Genomic DNA, 14,032 nt, shown 5'->3' with positions numbered 1-14,032 from the left:
GGCGACCACCACCAATCCTTTTGGCCAGGTGTTGGGTGTCCCTCATTTCACCACTTAGTAATTATATTTCTGTCTTGAATTTGCATATCCTTTACAAAGTATGAGTCATGGTGACTTTTGTCTCTTCATCTATCACTCCTAATGCGTTAAGATTGCTGAATGTGTTTGTGTATTTGAATGATATTTGATAAATTAATTTTTCTCTCCCATGAAAGTTGATGGAGTTTGCACTGTGAATCTGTACAAATGAACGTTCATTTTGAACGAATTATTAGATAAAATCTATTGAATCTGACTTGGAGTCTGTTATTATTTTATTGTAAAGTTATAAGATAGATTAATATATTTGTTAATATCACCATCAACTACTCGAATAATGGTCCATTGACCAAAGGAAGAGTGTTGATCTGTGAAGATTAGTTAGACATTGACTAATTCAGATGAAAGTGAAATAAAACTTGACCCCCAGCGAAACAGTCAGGAAACCTGACTGTGTAAATGGGCCCATTGTGAATAATATGTTAATTGTGAAAAGTTTATCCTGGCCTTTCGCTGGATCAATTTTTCTGGTAGCAGAGTGATGGTTATTATCGATTAGTTTGGTGATCATTGGTAATTGTTTATTGACTATTGTTCTGACTAATTGATTTTATATTTAACACAAAGAGTTAGTGTCGCGTTTTATGTTGTCTGGAAGCACAGGTACGGAGATACCTGGGAATAACCGGGAATGGAATTTAGAAGAGTGTGGTAAATGGAAATCACACTGCAGAAGGTTACTTACCTGTTGTCGTAATACTGAGAAGCTACGGAGGGCTGGCAGTATTATATTAGGGATTATATTGTATAAAAGTAGAGAGTGAATGACAGCACAGGGCCCGCCTGTGAAACTTTGGCCTTACTCAAAGGAGTAGTATCCCTAGAGGAGTATTAGGTCCTCCCCGAGCTTAAGTGAAGGGTAAACCCCAGTGTTTACTCGCAGTGACAGGTAGGAATTTTTCTCTTTGTAGCACGTGGAGAAACTATCTTTGGTTAAGGGGAGCAGACAGAGTAGCGTTGTTTTTATGTTGTTACTAACAAGAATTGTATGACGAAAGACGGAAAAGACATTGTTTTATTACTTTGTGAAGGGAGGGTCAGTAGCAGGATCCGTACTGATGTCACAGAGAGCCGCGCTGGTATTGGTCAGACAAGTGGGTGTTCTAGAAGGTCTGATTGGTCAATGGACCGGTAGCGTGCTGGTATTGGGTGGAGAAGGAAATACATAGTAAGCTCTGATTGGTTTGTAGGTGTGAGTCGCGCAGGCATTGGACGAGTGTTGAATAATAGGTTTAGTGAAAACACTGAAGAGTTTTGGGATTTTGTTGAGTGAATAAAATAAGAGAACAAGAAAAATGAAGTTGATTAATAAAATTAAGAATTTCTCTGTCTGACTTGTGTACGTTCGGTCTTTATTTTGTCAATCAATAAACACAAAAATTTGTTTAGCAAAAAAAAAAAAATTAACAATTTCTATAAGAAGGACAAGCGCATAATAACTAGGGTCCGAATTCTTATGCTACCTCTTAATACACCGGATTCCTATATGATGATGGAAAGTGGATATCATAGGTACGTATGGTTGGAAAATTGGGTGGAATACACGAAAGATGATGGTGTTTTGGCTTTCCCTGAACATGGTACATTTAATGTAAGAATTCTTCAGAATTTAAGAAATAGGATGAATTTGTTGGAACCAAATCCTAGGTTAACACAGTATGAGGCTTTAGAAGAATGGGAAGTTGAGGCATTTGAGTGTGAAAAATATAGAGGAGGTAAGAGAATAAATAAAGGATTTTTACCCAGATACCCATTTGACACTCGAGGAGACCAAATGAAAAGATGGAGAAGGGCTGTAGTAACAGAGGGTTTGTATCCAGTATTGGTGGCTAATGATCAAGAAGGGAGCAAATGTAAGGAGAAAACAAAACACATGGGTATGACAGGGATAGGGTTAATTAATCTGATGATGAGTTATTAGAGGACATTTTGATGAAGAGACCTCTGCCTTATCAGGAAAGTGCTAGAGATACCACTCCAAGTACACCCATGATGGGAACTCCATTGGTTCCACAGGTTCTATATGACCCAACGGTCATTTGAGCATCAAAGGAAAAGGAAAGGGATTCATTGAACAAAACTAAAGAAGAGATAATTCAGAAAATAAATCAGTTAGGCTTAAATGTGGAAGCACTGACAGTACTAGTAATGATTGGTCCTGTTATTCCATTTTATGGTGATAAACGAGGTACACCAAAATCCCAAAATGTGCCAACTTCACAGAATAGAGCTAGAAAGGAGATAGTTGTGGTAGATGATCAAGTTAGTGAGTGTGAGTCGAATGTTTCATTAATGGATCTCCCAAATATTGAGGCTGTGACTGAAATCCCAAAGAGAATTTCGCCCATTGTTCGAAGGAGAAAAGTACCAGCTGTCACTCCAGTGGTAGGAGGTTCTGCTGAATTTTCTCCTGAAGATCTAGAAGAATGGGCAAAAGGATTAGAAAAGAAGAAACCCAAAACTATACATGTAAGCAAGTTAAGGGTAGATTTAGAAGACATGATCATTGGTACAATAGGTCTTAATAGACTAGGTTAATATGAAGATGAAGAGCAGTTGTTTCTGTGCAAAAGTATAACCTGGAGGGCCAAGAATTTACATGAGAAAATACCAGAAGTAGCCTAAGAATTTGGAATAGATATAGAAAGGTCAAAAGTACTACAATAACACTATAGAGCAGAATTTACTGAAAAGGACTTAGAAAGCTTGAATGCGTCAGGAAGGAGACTGCAAATAAAGGAATTGATACACCTTTTGAAGAAATGGGGAGATGTCGATTGATGGAGAAGTAGATGGACTAAGAAAAGAGAGGAGGCGATTGCCAAAGAGTTGTCTACATTTCTGTTGAGAGAAGTGGAACAGGTTGAAAAGATGTGTCCGGTGAGAGAAGTTCCAGGTGGTGGATATGTTCATGTTCCGTGGAGTAGACAGGATATTTTATCTTTTACAAATGATTTCCCTAGGTTGAGAGAAAAACCAGTTGAATGGTATAAGCAGGTGGAGAGATTTTACAAGGTCTCAAAGGTTTTGTTGAAAGATTTGGATGGTCTGTTTGATATAGTGGTATCAACAGATTTATGGACGGAATGTAAGATTACAGTTGATTGGCCCACCGAAGAATATTCTAGAGATGCAAGAACAGGTGCACCCTCAGAGGAGGTAATGAAGAAATATAATCAGGTAATTACTTTCCTGAAAGGTAAAATTCCCCTTAAAGAAACTGATTGTGTTAAAATAGACAGAACAAATCAAGAACCTTAGGAGTCAGTGCATGCATATTACCAAAGGTTACTGTAGGTGTTAAACAGTAGTGTGGATTTGAGAACATTGGTGATAAAGATATGGTACATTTTGTATATAGATTTGTCTATGGACTAAGATCAGAAATTAGCCAGATGATTCAGGAGCATATGCTTTGTTGACAAAGCAAGCCGATCGATGACATTCTGAAGTATGCAAAATACTGCAGTGATGACATTGATGCAAAGCATATAAAGTTAAAAGAGAAAATGGTGTGGGCACAAGTGAAGATAGCAGAACGCCAAGAAGCAAATTCAAGTTCCCTAATTGATAATCAGATGAATGGACAGAATCAAAGTGGTCAAGTTTTGAATGAAAGCAAAGGAAGAGGAAGAATGAGTAGAGAAGAAACGAGAAAGAAATATCCTTGTCATGGGTGTGGAAAGTTTGGACATTGGAAGAATGAGTGTAGAAACATTCAACAGAATAATGGGGAAAAACACATTTTAAATCCACAGATGCAGAATGGGGTGGTTGTGAATCAACAGCAGCAGATAGTTACTCCTCAGTTACAGGTGCCTCAAGCCTCTTTGCCCAACAATGTGAATGCTCAGGTGCAGAGATACAGTGTGAACACCGGATTCAGAGGAGAAAGTGGTAAGAATTCACAGACCGTTCAACAGTTTTGGATGCAGAGTGATGCGGATGAATCGGGAATGTTGCAATGACGGTGCCTAAGGAGGGAGGAGGAGTGCGTACTTGGTGCATCCTTAGCGGTAGATCAGTCAGGTCCATTTATTGATGGGAAGGTTAAGGGCAATGATATCACTTTCCTAGTGGATACTGGTGCTACCCGTTCTACTGTAAGAACAGCAGAAATCCCAAACCTACCCCTCTCGGGAGAAACTATCCAAGTTGTGGGAGTCTCAAATAAGCAGATTAGGACCCCGAACACAAAACCAATAGAAGTGAATATTGGAAATTTCAGAGACATGCATCGATTTGTGGTATGCGACTCGAGTCCAGTAAACCTATTAGGTAGGCACTTGTTGTGCAAGATGAATTGCACCTTCTTTTGTAGGCCTGTTTTTTTTTTTTTGTAAACATTTTTTTATTGAGCACTGCATATAGTTCACTGGTGTACACAGTAAGTTATAAGCGTTTTGGAAACATTACAAAAGAACAATTTGGTAGGAATCTTGTCCACATGTTGTAACCAAGCATACATAAAGTAATAGGACCTTACAGAAAGTACAACATTTCTTGCAGGTTGAGTGTACAAACTGTCGATTCAAACAGCTAGTAACAACTCTAATAAATGATATCCAGTGCAGTACCCATTTCACCCCCACCCAAAATAACCCGCCCTAAACAATACCCCAACGAAACAAGTAACGTAAGTGCCGCTATATAGACTAACCACCTCGCTGATGTGCCTGCGTCCAGTGTGTGTCAGGTCTCAGAACCCCAACAAGGGGCGTGTACCGAGGGGGGGGGGCAAGGAGGGGAGTAAGAGGAAGGAGGGGTAAAAGGGGAGGGAGGGAGGGATTAAGAAACACAGCCAGGGATAAGGGAGTGAAAGGGAGGTACCCAGGTAGAGTATGGACAGGCATGCTATCTTTTGTACGCCTGATGGTGTAGCTTTCCAAACACCGGATGAAGATGTAGCTTTCAAGATGATGCTAGCTAAACAGGGAACAGAAGTGGATGAGATGTTTTCACTGAAAGTGATTTGCCTGATGAATTAAGAAATACAGTGAGGAGACCCCATCAAAGTTATGGTAAAGGAAGGTGCAATATACCCAAATACAGCACAATACAGAATGAGCCCTGAAGTAAAAGCAGGAGTTACCCTAGTAATTGACCAAATGATTGAGCAGGGAATTGTAAAGGAAATATTGGGCAGTCCTTGTAATTCGCTAATCAAGGGACTTAAGAAGCCTAGTGGAAGATATAGAATAGTGCAAGATTTGAGGAAAATCAATAAAATAGTAGTACCCTGTAGTCCTGTAGGACCAAACCCTGCAGTGATTCTTTATCAGATACCATGGGATGCCCGTTGGTATACTGTGATTGATTTGTGCCAAGCGTTCTTTTCTATTCCACTACATCCAGATAGCCAATATCTTTTTGCTTTCCGGTTTGGAGACCATGTTTTGGCATGGTGCAGAGTTCCTCAAGGGTACACAGAAAGTTCGTCGATATTCAACCAGATTTTAGAAAAAGCCTAGAGACAGTGGTAATGCCGGGAAACTCAGTCTTGGTTCAGTACATTGATGACCTATTGGTGGCATCAAAGACAAGAGAAGCTTGTGTCACTGACACAATATCTTTACTGAATCATCTGGGCGAAGGAGGACACAAGGTGTCCCCGGAGAAATTACAATTTTGTAAACAAGAAGTTCAATATCTTGGACATAAGATAGAGAAAGGAATCAGGAAGGTGACACCCGAAAGAACAAGCATTTGCAATGCAATCGGTCTCGCCTTTGGGACCTTATATGTATTTAGCTATGCAGCACATTAGCCTGGGTGCTGAAACATCTACTGTTCTTTAACATGGTTGAAAGTAAACACCAAGCTGCGTGACATGCCAGGTATGGGAACACATGGAGAGAAATATTGCCTTTCAGCAGGAAATGGAATAGTCCAAAGCTCTGTTTTTAATATAAAATCAGGGCCTTCGGTGGTCATATCACTGAAAATACAAGATTTGAAAAAAATATTATTGTCTACCCGTGCTCGTGGAAGACAATTTCTATGGACTGGAATCTAGAGAATGCTAAAGTGATTGTGGTATTTTACTGACCTCTGCTGGTCGTCTTCTATCAAGAAAGTAAAATAGAGGCAGTTGCCAGAAAAATTTAAGAAAAGAAAGTTCTTCAGCAGAAAGCAATTGTGGTATTCTAATGACCTCTACTGGTCCTTTTTTATTAAGACAAGTTAAATAGAGGCAGTTGAACATACAAAAAAGTCCCAAGCGGAAGCAGACAAGTCCTAGGGATGATCTCCAGAGCCCACAAAGTACATACACATATAAGAATATAGTAATATACAAGTATATACTAAAGTATATACAAGAGGTCTCGGTTGCTCAACCTAAAAAACATAATTGGTATAATGTTTTTCTCCCATTGACTTTTATTGAAGTAGAGGCAAGTTCAGGCGGGAAACAGTCAAAATAAAGCCATTTTTGGCTTGAAAAATCAGGAGTCTTCACCTGAATATTCTATTTTATTGGCATGTATGGCATCAGGCATGGGCCTGGGAAAGTTGTCAGGGCAGTTTACATCACTTGAAGTTAAATTAGCCAACAGTGGAAGTGAGCTGACCTATTGTCCCTTGCTACATGCTGAAATGGTGAAAAAAGATTGAATGACACAATAGACCAATATATTAAGAGGACTGGGAGAACGTAAAAGTAAATATATCATACAAATGCTTTTAGTAAAATCAAAAGGTCTTAATTACATCATTAAAAAAAGGTTTTGGCTCAAGCTAGACCTAAAAAAATATAAAATCGAGAGTTCTAGGTTATTGCCTGGCTTAAAACTATGTGCAGGCCTTCATCCACAGCTACATTTTTAGGTGGACGTAGTCTATTTTTCCAAGGATGTGATCACCTGAGAACTGGCCTAGTATACACAGTCTGTTTTCTATGTCTATAAATATATTTTCGCTCGTTCGTGAAAACCGGACGCAGCAATAGCCTCATCTCGTGGAAGACTGGCGGCCATGTCAGAATGGTGTTTGCGTTTAACGAGATGCAGCAATCGGAACCCACACTTTGGGCAATAACGTGAAGAAAGGCTGCCTATGTGTTGCGTAGGATAAACAATACGAATCTTATCTATATATTGCATTGGAAATTCTAACCCAGGATGGATGATGCCACGACCTTAATACTAATATTGTCGGGAACGTTTATTTTGCCCGTGCGCCAGCCAGATGAGGTCAATACCTAGAAGGGAAGGCTTACTTTTCTATATGAGTTTAGTGTTATCAGTGAATGCCCGCAAGCGACTTGATAGCCGGGTTTCTCGCACATGCGCAGAGACCGTTAGCTCCCATTGGGTGTTGAAGCTACAGCTGAGAGACACCGCCCGTCTGTCATGGCCGGCCAAGGGGGCTCGGGCCCCAGTATCCTGGAATACTTCGGGGGAGAGGATGGCTACCGTTGTGGATACTGCCGTAGCGAGACCAGGAACATGTCCCACGGTAAAAGGAGGGAAGAGATAGAGTGGGTTTCGGGATGCTCTGTTATACGAACTAGCAACTGGCACATGAACAAGTGAACACTTAAACGCAGTGTCTCACAGCACAGCGTGTAGTTATAATTTTTGAGCGGTTGCACGCACTAAATTATCCTACGAGTCACTAGATTAGAACCGGCGAGTTGAAAGTGCGGCTATGGATGGCTGCGCCAGTACACTGGTATTTACGACTTGGAAGGCTCCAAACTTTTACGTGTAAAACAGAGGGGCGCATGGAAGTGTGATACTGTCCCCACCTGCCAACCCCATTGTCTGTCCCGAGTCCCTTTCCTCCTACACACCGTGAATAGGGTACCTGCCCTCCTACGAACCTAAACAGCCTGCAGGCGCATTCCTGACCTGGCAGTGGAGAAGGTGCTGCGGGCAGGGAGGAGGAGGGCTGCGGGCGCCGGCGCGAGGTGTGTGCGCGCGCGCGTTAGGCAGCCTGGGATGCGGTGAGGGGGGTCGGCAGCGGCGGAGTGTGTGCGCGCGCGTGTGCGTCTGCGCAAGCGCGTCTCAGAAGCGCGTCCACAGACCCCGATCGCTGCCCGTGCCCTGGTCTGTCTCCCTTGGGAGCAAACACGGCAACAATAAGTCTCGTTGGCGGCAGCGCTTCGCGCTGCAACGCCAGCGAGACCTAATAAAAGTGATTCGACAAATGAGTAAGCCTAAAACTAAAAAGGAAGTGCAAATGTTTTTGGGAGTGGTTGGATATTGTCGTCAATGGATAAGTGGATTCTCACTGCTGGCAAAACCTTAAATACGGCTAACATGAAAAGAGATGACAGATCCGGTTGAATGGGATGATGAAAGTGAGGAAGCATTCGTAAAACTGAAAAGTTGTTTGTGTCAGGCCCCAGCCTTAGGAATGCCAGACTATAGGAAAGAATTTGCATTGTTCTGTTGTTAAAGAGAAGGGTGTGCACTCGGTGCTAACTCAGAGACATGGATTATCTTGACATCCCGTAGCATACTTTTCTGCTACTCTTGATCCAGTGGCTGCAGCATTGCCTAGTTGTTTGAAAGCAGTAGCTGCTACTTGTGTGAGTCTGGAGCAGAGTGAATCGATTGTGATGGGACATCCCGTCAAAGTGTATGTGCCACATTCAGTTGAGATCTTTTTAACAAGGACTCGTACTCAACATTTGACCCCTAGTCGGCTGACTAAGTATGAAAGAGTGATCTTGGGTGCTGAAAATGTAAGTGTGACAAGATGTACCATGGTGAATCCAGAAAACTTGTTGCCCGATTTCTATTGTGAGGAAGTGAAAGAGGAAGTTGATGTGTATGTGTACAAAGCCTAGGCTCGATCTCTTTGATGTTCCACTAGAAGAGTCACATTTTGTACTATTTGTTGATGGGTCATGTTTGAGAAGGGAGAATGGAGAACTGATGTCTGGCTATGCTCTATGTACTGTGTCAAATGCAAAAACAACAGTTGATGGACAGAATGCAGAACAATGTCATACATTCACCCTTGTACCAAGATCTGGGCCTAAATCCATCGTTTTTTTGCTCACCATGCCATTCTAGTTTGAACCCAGCCATATGCAAATTAGTCTTGACCCTGTGACTCATGGGAATAGTCTAGCCCGAACTGCCAAGCCAGGTCCTCCCTGGACTGGAAACAAGCATCCTAGGACTGGTTTCTGGCTAATCAGCCGTCATCAGCCAGGCTAGCTTGAATCCAGTGGCAAAGTGAGGGTCAGACTGATTTGCATATGGCCATGTCTGAACTGGGGTGGCGGAGTGAGCTAAAGAATGATGACGGATTAAACCCAGATCAGTTGACTGGGGGTGAGTACTTGCAATGTTCAACACTACGTCCATCATCCCCTTTGGTTTTGGTATGTACTTACATAATATAACATAACATAACTGTGTCAGGCATCATAGAAGCTTCCTGTCTAAGAGTAAAGTTTGCCCAAATAGCTGAATTGTTTGCATTGACAAGGGCTTGCAAATGTACACCTTTTGAAGAAATGGGGAGATGTAGATCCATATTTACGGTCAGTCTATATGGTTTCGGGGTTGTACATGATTTTGGTCAATTGTGGCTACAGAGGGGATTTCTGACTTCAGTTGGGTATATTTCCTCTATTTATAATGGGCAATCTTGTACCCGCTTTCTTTGTCTCCACTGTCCGACGGAAAGAAAGCACCAGGACTGACGTACAGAGACACTGCCGATTTTCGGTTTTGAAGTAAATAGAGCCTGACATTGCGAAAGAAAAGTTTAAGTGGAATCATAAATCAATGCGGGTTCCTTAGATGAACAGTGGATACAAAGAAAGCGGGTACAAGATTGCCCATTGTAAATAGAGGAAATATACCCAACTGAATACAGGAACCTTATCTCTACAAAAAAGGGCGTAAGCGGAGGCTGGGACTTTCCAATCAAGGCCAGGTTGCTGCTATATACCAGGTGCCCGAGTTACACACTACAAAAATTGTGAGAGAGAAAATTGAATAATTGGGACTCACAGTATTGAGGAGACCATTAAAACTTAGGGGCAGTTCTATCGCCTCAAATTTAAAAGAACGGAAGTCACAAAAATTACTGTCTTGAAAGAGAAGGTGTTATATGACTAGTCCTTCGAAACACATCAACGCTCTCAATATAGCCACAAATTTGTTTGTATACAAAATGATGGTAGACACCTATGACTTATAAAAGAACAGGACTACGGTGGTCTAACATTCCGATTTGATTGTGGCAATTGATGATAAATGCTATTGTCTGTCTTTTTTAAAAAAACTCATGTAATGATTTTGGCATTTTTATGATGAACTGGTTTTAAATATTGAATGTTATGTAAATGCTTTATTGTGATCTTCTTGATCAAAATGTTTTTTATACAATGGTTTTTTGATTAAATATATTATTTTTAATAAACTTCAGCCATCAATCCATCTATTACAGGTTTTTGTGCCAATACGCAACAGAGTGTGAGTGGCCCATTAAGAGTGGACCTGAGTGAATGTTACGTATATTTTGAATGTGAATTGAGGTAGGGATACCGAATTCTTCCCACAGGACAACTTTATATAAAATTCCACGCCAGTCATACTCAGAGAGTTCCAAGTCCACCTGATCGACCAGAGCAGCAACTGGTAGAACAAGGAAAAGAACCAGAAGCTGAGAGTTGTGAAGTTGAAGAAATCAGAGAACCAGACTCTGAAGAATGCATTGACGACGAACAACCAAGTACATGTCAAATAGAGTGGGCACCAGTTACTAGGTCTGAAGAGATTGCGTAAAGACCAAAAGAGAGCTTGAACTTGAAAGACCAGAACGAAGTGAGCAAAATCCAGAAGAATCTGTTGCAGAAATCCCAGATTCAGCCCATTCAGAAATAGAAGAAGAACTCATTGCAGAAAACTCAGATCAAATTGAGTTGCAAGAGGAAAAAGAAGGGAAGTCTATTTCCGAAAGTTCAAATCCAGCTCAGTTAGGAAAAGGGAAAGAATTAGCTGAAGAAAATTTAGATCAAAGGCAGTCAGAAGAAGAAAAGGGAAAAGAAGAAAGTCAAGAACAAGACCAAACAACAGAAGGAAGAAAAAGTAGGGAATTCAGAACAAAACCAACAAAAGGAAAGAGAAAATAAAAGAACACTTGAAATAGGTGAAGAAGGTGAAAGGGCAGTACAGACAAAGAGAGTTAGAAAGGAGGATCGCTGGTCAAATGGAGTGAAAAGACTAAGATACATTCTAAGAAGAAAACCAGAGAAAGGACTAGTGAACATGGACGAGAAGTGTGGCTCAATGATTAGAGCGGCAGACCCTGATGCAGAGGTCTAGCCCGGGACCAGGGTTCAATTCCCCGCCTCGGCGGGTCTTGGGCTCAAAAATTCCACGGACCTGATAATTCTCGCCTCGGTGCCTATTCCATTCATGGAGTCCCACTCTGCAACTCTGGGCAATAGCTTGCTTAATCTCCAAAACGGCCCCCACAACGCTAAGGATGCCTGGCCTCCACCTTGGGGGTGCCCAGGAGTGGATGCCTCACAGGGAAAGCCAGGATGGGTTCCACAGCGGTATTCGTACAAGCGCCTTGAGACCCTTGCGGGTGAGTAGTGCGCTATACAAGTATCAAATTTACAAGAAGAAGTAGATGAGGTATCAAGTCAGGCTGAACAAGAACAAACAAGGAGAAGATCATTAAGGTCAATCAAAAAGAGTGAAGGTTCCAATTAGAAAGTATAAGGCTCCAGAGTGCACATACATCATCCTTGAAGATTTTGAAAATCTTGATCTAAATGAAGAATCAAAAATTGACATTTATGAAGGGTCTGATGAGAGGGAATTGAGACCACCTTAAAGAAAGACTTTTCCTTTTTTGTTTTGCATAAAAGGTGGATTCTATTGAGAAGACATTGAAACAAGGACCCTAAAGAAAGGTAACTAAATCGGAAAGCTTTTGAAGTGTGGGATCGCACAAAGATTTTGCGTATTTTATTATTAGAAAGAAACTAAATTTAGGATTAACTTCAGAAAATAAAAATGGCAGAAGTGAAAGAGACTGAACATCCAAAATCTAACATAGAACGACGATGTGTTAAATGTTGTCTATGTAGTATTACAATATTAATATTGATGTGGTTGTTGTTAACACTTGTGATACCTGTCCTAATGATAACTAATAATCAGAATAACACAAATGTAAGTGAGAGAGTAAGTGTGGTCACTAAGAGAACTACTACTACAGAATTAAAACAAGTGGATAAAAGCATGTATTATCATGATAAATCAAATAGCGATTCGTCATTAAATGTATTCACTAAACTCCTTTATCATTACGAAGAGACAATGGATGTGAGTGACTGTTATGTTTGCATGAAACTACCTACTTCTGTCTCGGAGTATGTAACCTATCACCACCTTCCATTAACTTATGGTGTGTCTTGTAACTAGTTTGTTTTACGTTACTGGTAAGTTGCAATATCACTTTAGCAACATGGATTTAGTCTTTTCAGAAATCCCTGTTAGAAGAAATATGAATCCAGTACTTAGTGCTAGAAATGCAGAGTTCATGGGAGAATTCTTTTTAACAACAAACCCTAGCATTAGTTAAGAAATAAAGAATGACAGCATGAGGTGATGACAACTCCCCTGCCCTTACCCAATCGCAGTCCATGATTCACAAATACTTGCAACATTTGAGGGTGGGACGGGGGCGCTAGAGGGTGCACAGCGACATGGCTGCGGTGTAACGCAGCTCCGCCGGACGGAGCAGAAAACGCCTAATAATCCTACCGTTCCCGCACTTCCACATCGCCGACAACGATAGCCCCGTGTTGTTGAATGCTCCCAGCAACCTCCGATGGACATTTGAGCCCTCGGCGTGCGGCTCCTCTTCGAGTTCTCGACGAATTCTCCTGGCGCACCTGAGCGCGCAAGATGGCAGCTACGGACCGCTGGGCTTTGCTCTGAAAGGCCAGCGAGCTACCTGCATCCAACTTCGCGTTCTGCAGCCTGGTTCTGATAACGGTTGTTGGACTTGCGGAAATCCGACCGTGGGGACACGCAGCATCGGGCGCTTCTACATCCGCAGGTGAGAGCTGTGAAATCCCGCACAGAGAGAGCAGAGTCTTGGTGTGTTGTTCTGGGACGTGGCGCACCGCATGTGGCATATCGAGGCCCATTCCCTACCTGTACAATTATCGCCGCACCTGGACGCCTCGGAGACCTGGGGGCTGAGACCTCACAGTCTTCTGCCTAGCCCCGCCAACACGCTACCATAACGGCTTCTCTGTCAAATAAGGGTGCGCTTAGCAACCACATCTCTGGGCTGGAGGGAGCCGGAGAGCTAACAGCAGCGGGAACACACTCCCACCCCAGAGCTAAAGCCTGCACCTGCACCTGCACCATCATATTCAGGGGTCATAGAAGAGAGGCTCATCCCTGCGTACCTGAGGAGCTGCTGCTGAAGTGCACGATCCCCTGGGGCAGCTACGCACCTCATTACCACAGCCCCCCAACTTAAACAGCAACTGCCCGTTTATACTGCTGGTGCGCTAGGGGATATCACTAGCTCACCGCACTACAGGGACGGCCCCCTTACTCATGCAAGGCTCAGTCCCTAACTCACTTACCGTCTCGCTGAGGGCGGTTGTGCCTTAGACTTTATACGTGATATTGGTCTGTTGTGGTGCACTGGAATACGTCATGAACATCACATTCTGCGTCTAGTCCACGCCAGTCCAGTCCAGCAAATCAAGGGGGCAGACGGCGTTGGACTCGGAGGCTGAAGTCTCCCCGCACAGTCTCACCTCCATCGAGAAGACGTTATTGGCAGTACAAATCAGCCTGCAAATGATAGATGGGAAAATTTATAATTTAAAACTCCGACTGGATCACATGTCCACTAAACTTGACAAACACGCACTGAGGCTTGGGGAAACTGAGACCCGTATCTCTGAGGCCGAGGATGGGCTGCA

The 14,032-nt window shown here is 42.4% G+C and overlaps 1 long non-coding RNA gene across 2 annotated transcripts in view; it reads right to left on the bottom strand.

Moving 5' to 3' along the window:
* Positions 1-14,032, bottom strand: part of LOC146810244 (uncharacterized) — a 52,233-nt gene that overhangs the window by 13,025 nt on the left and 25,176 nt on the right. Inside the window, exon 3 of one of the 2 annotated variants that reach the window (XR_014965647.1) lies at positions 13,688-13,901. The exons of the other annotated variant lie outside the window; for it this stretch is intronic. This is a non-coding gene — a long non-coding RNA (uncharacterized LOC146810244). The remainder of the gene's footprint in view (positions 1-13,687; positions 13,902-14,032) is intronic. 2 annotated transcript variants of the gene reach the window in all.

This window comes from Triturus cristatus, chromosome 7 (assembly GCF_964204655.1).
Source record: "Triturus cristatus chromosome 7, aTriCri1.1, whole genome shotgun sequence".
Taxonomy (NCBI): Eukaryota; Metazoa; Chordata; class Amphibia; order Caudata; family Salamandridae; genus Triturus; species Triturus cristatus.
This window is presented reverse-complemented; position numbering and strand designations above follow the sequence as displayed.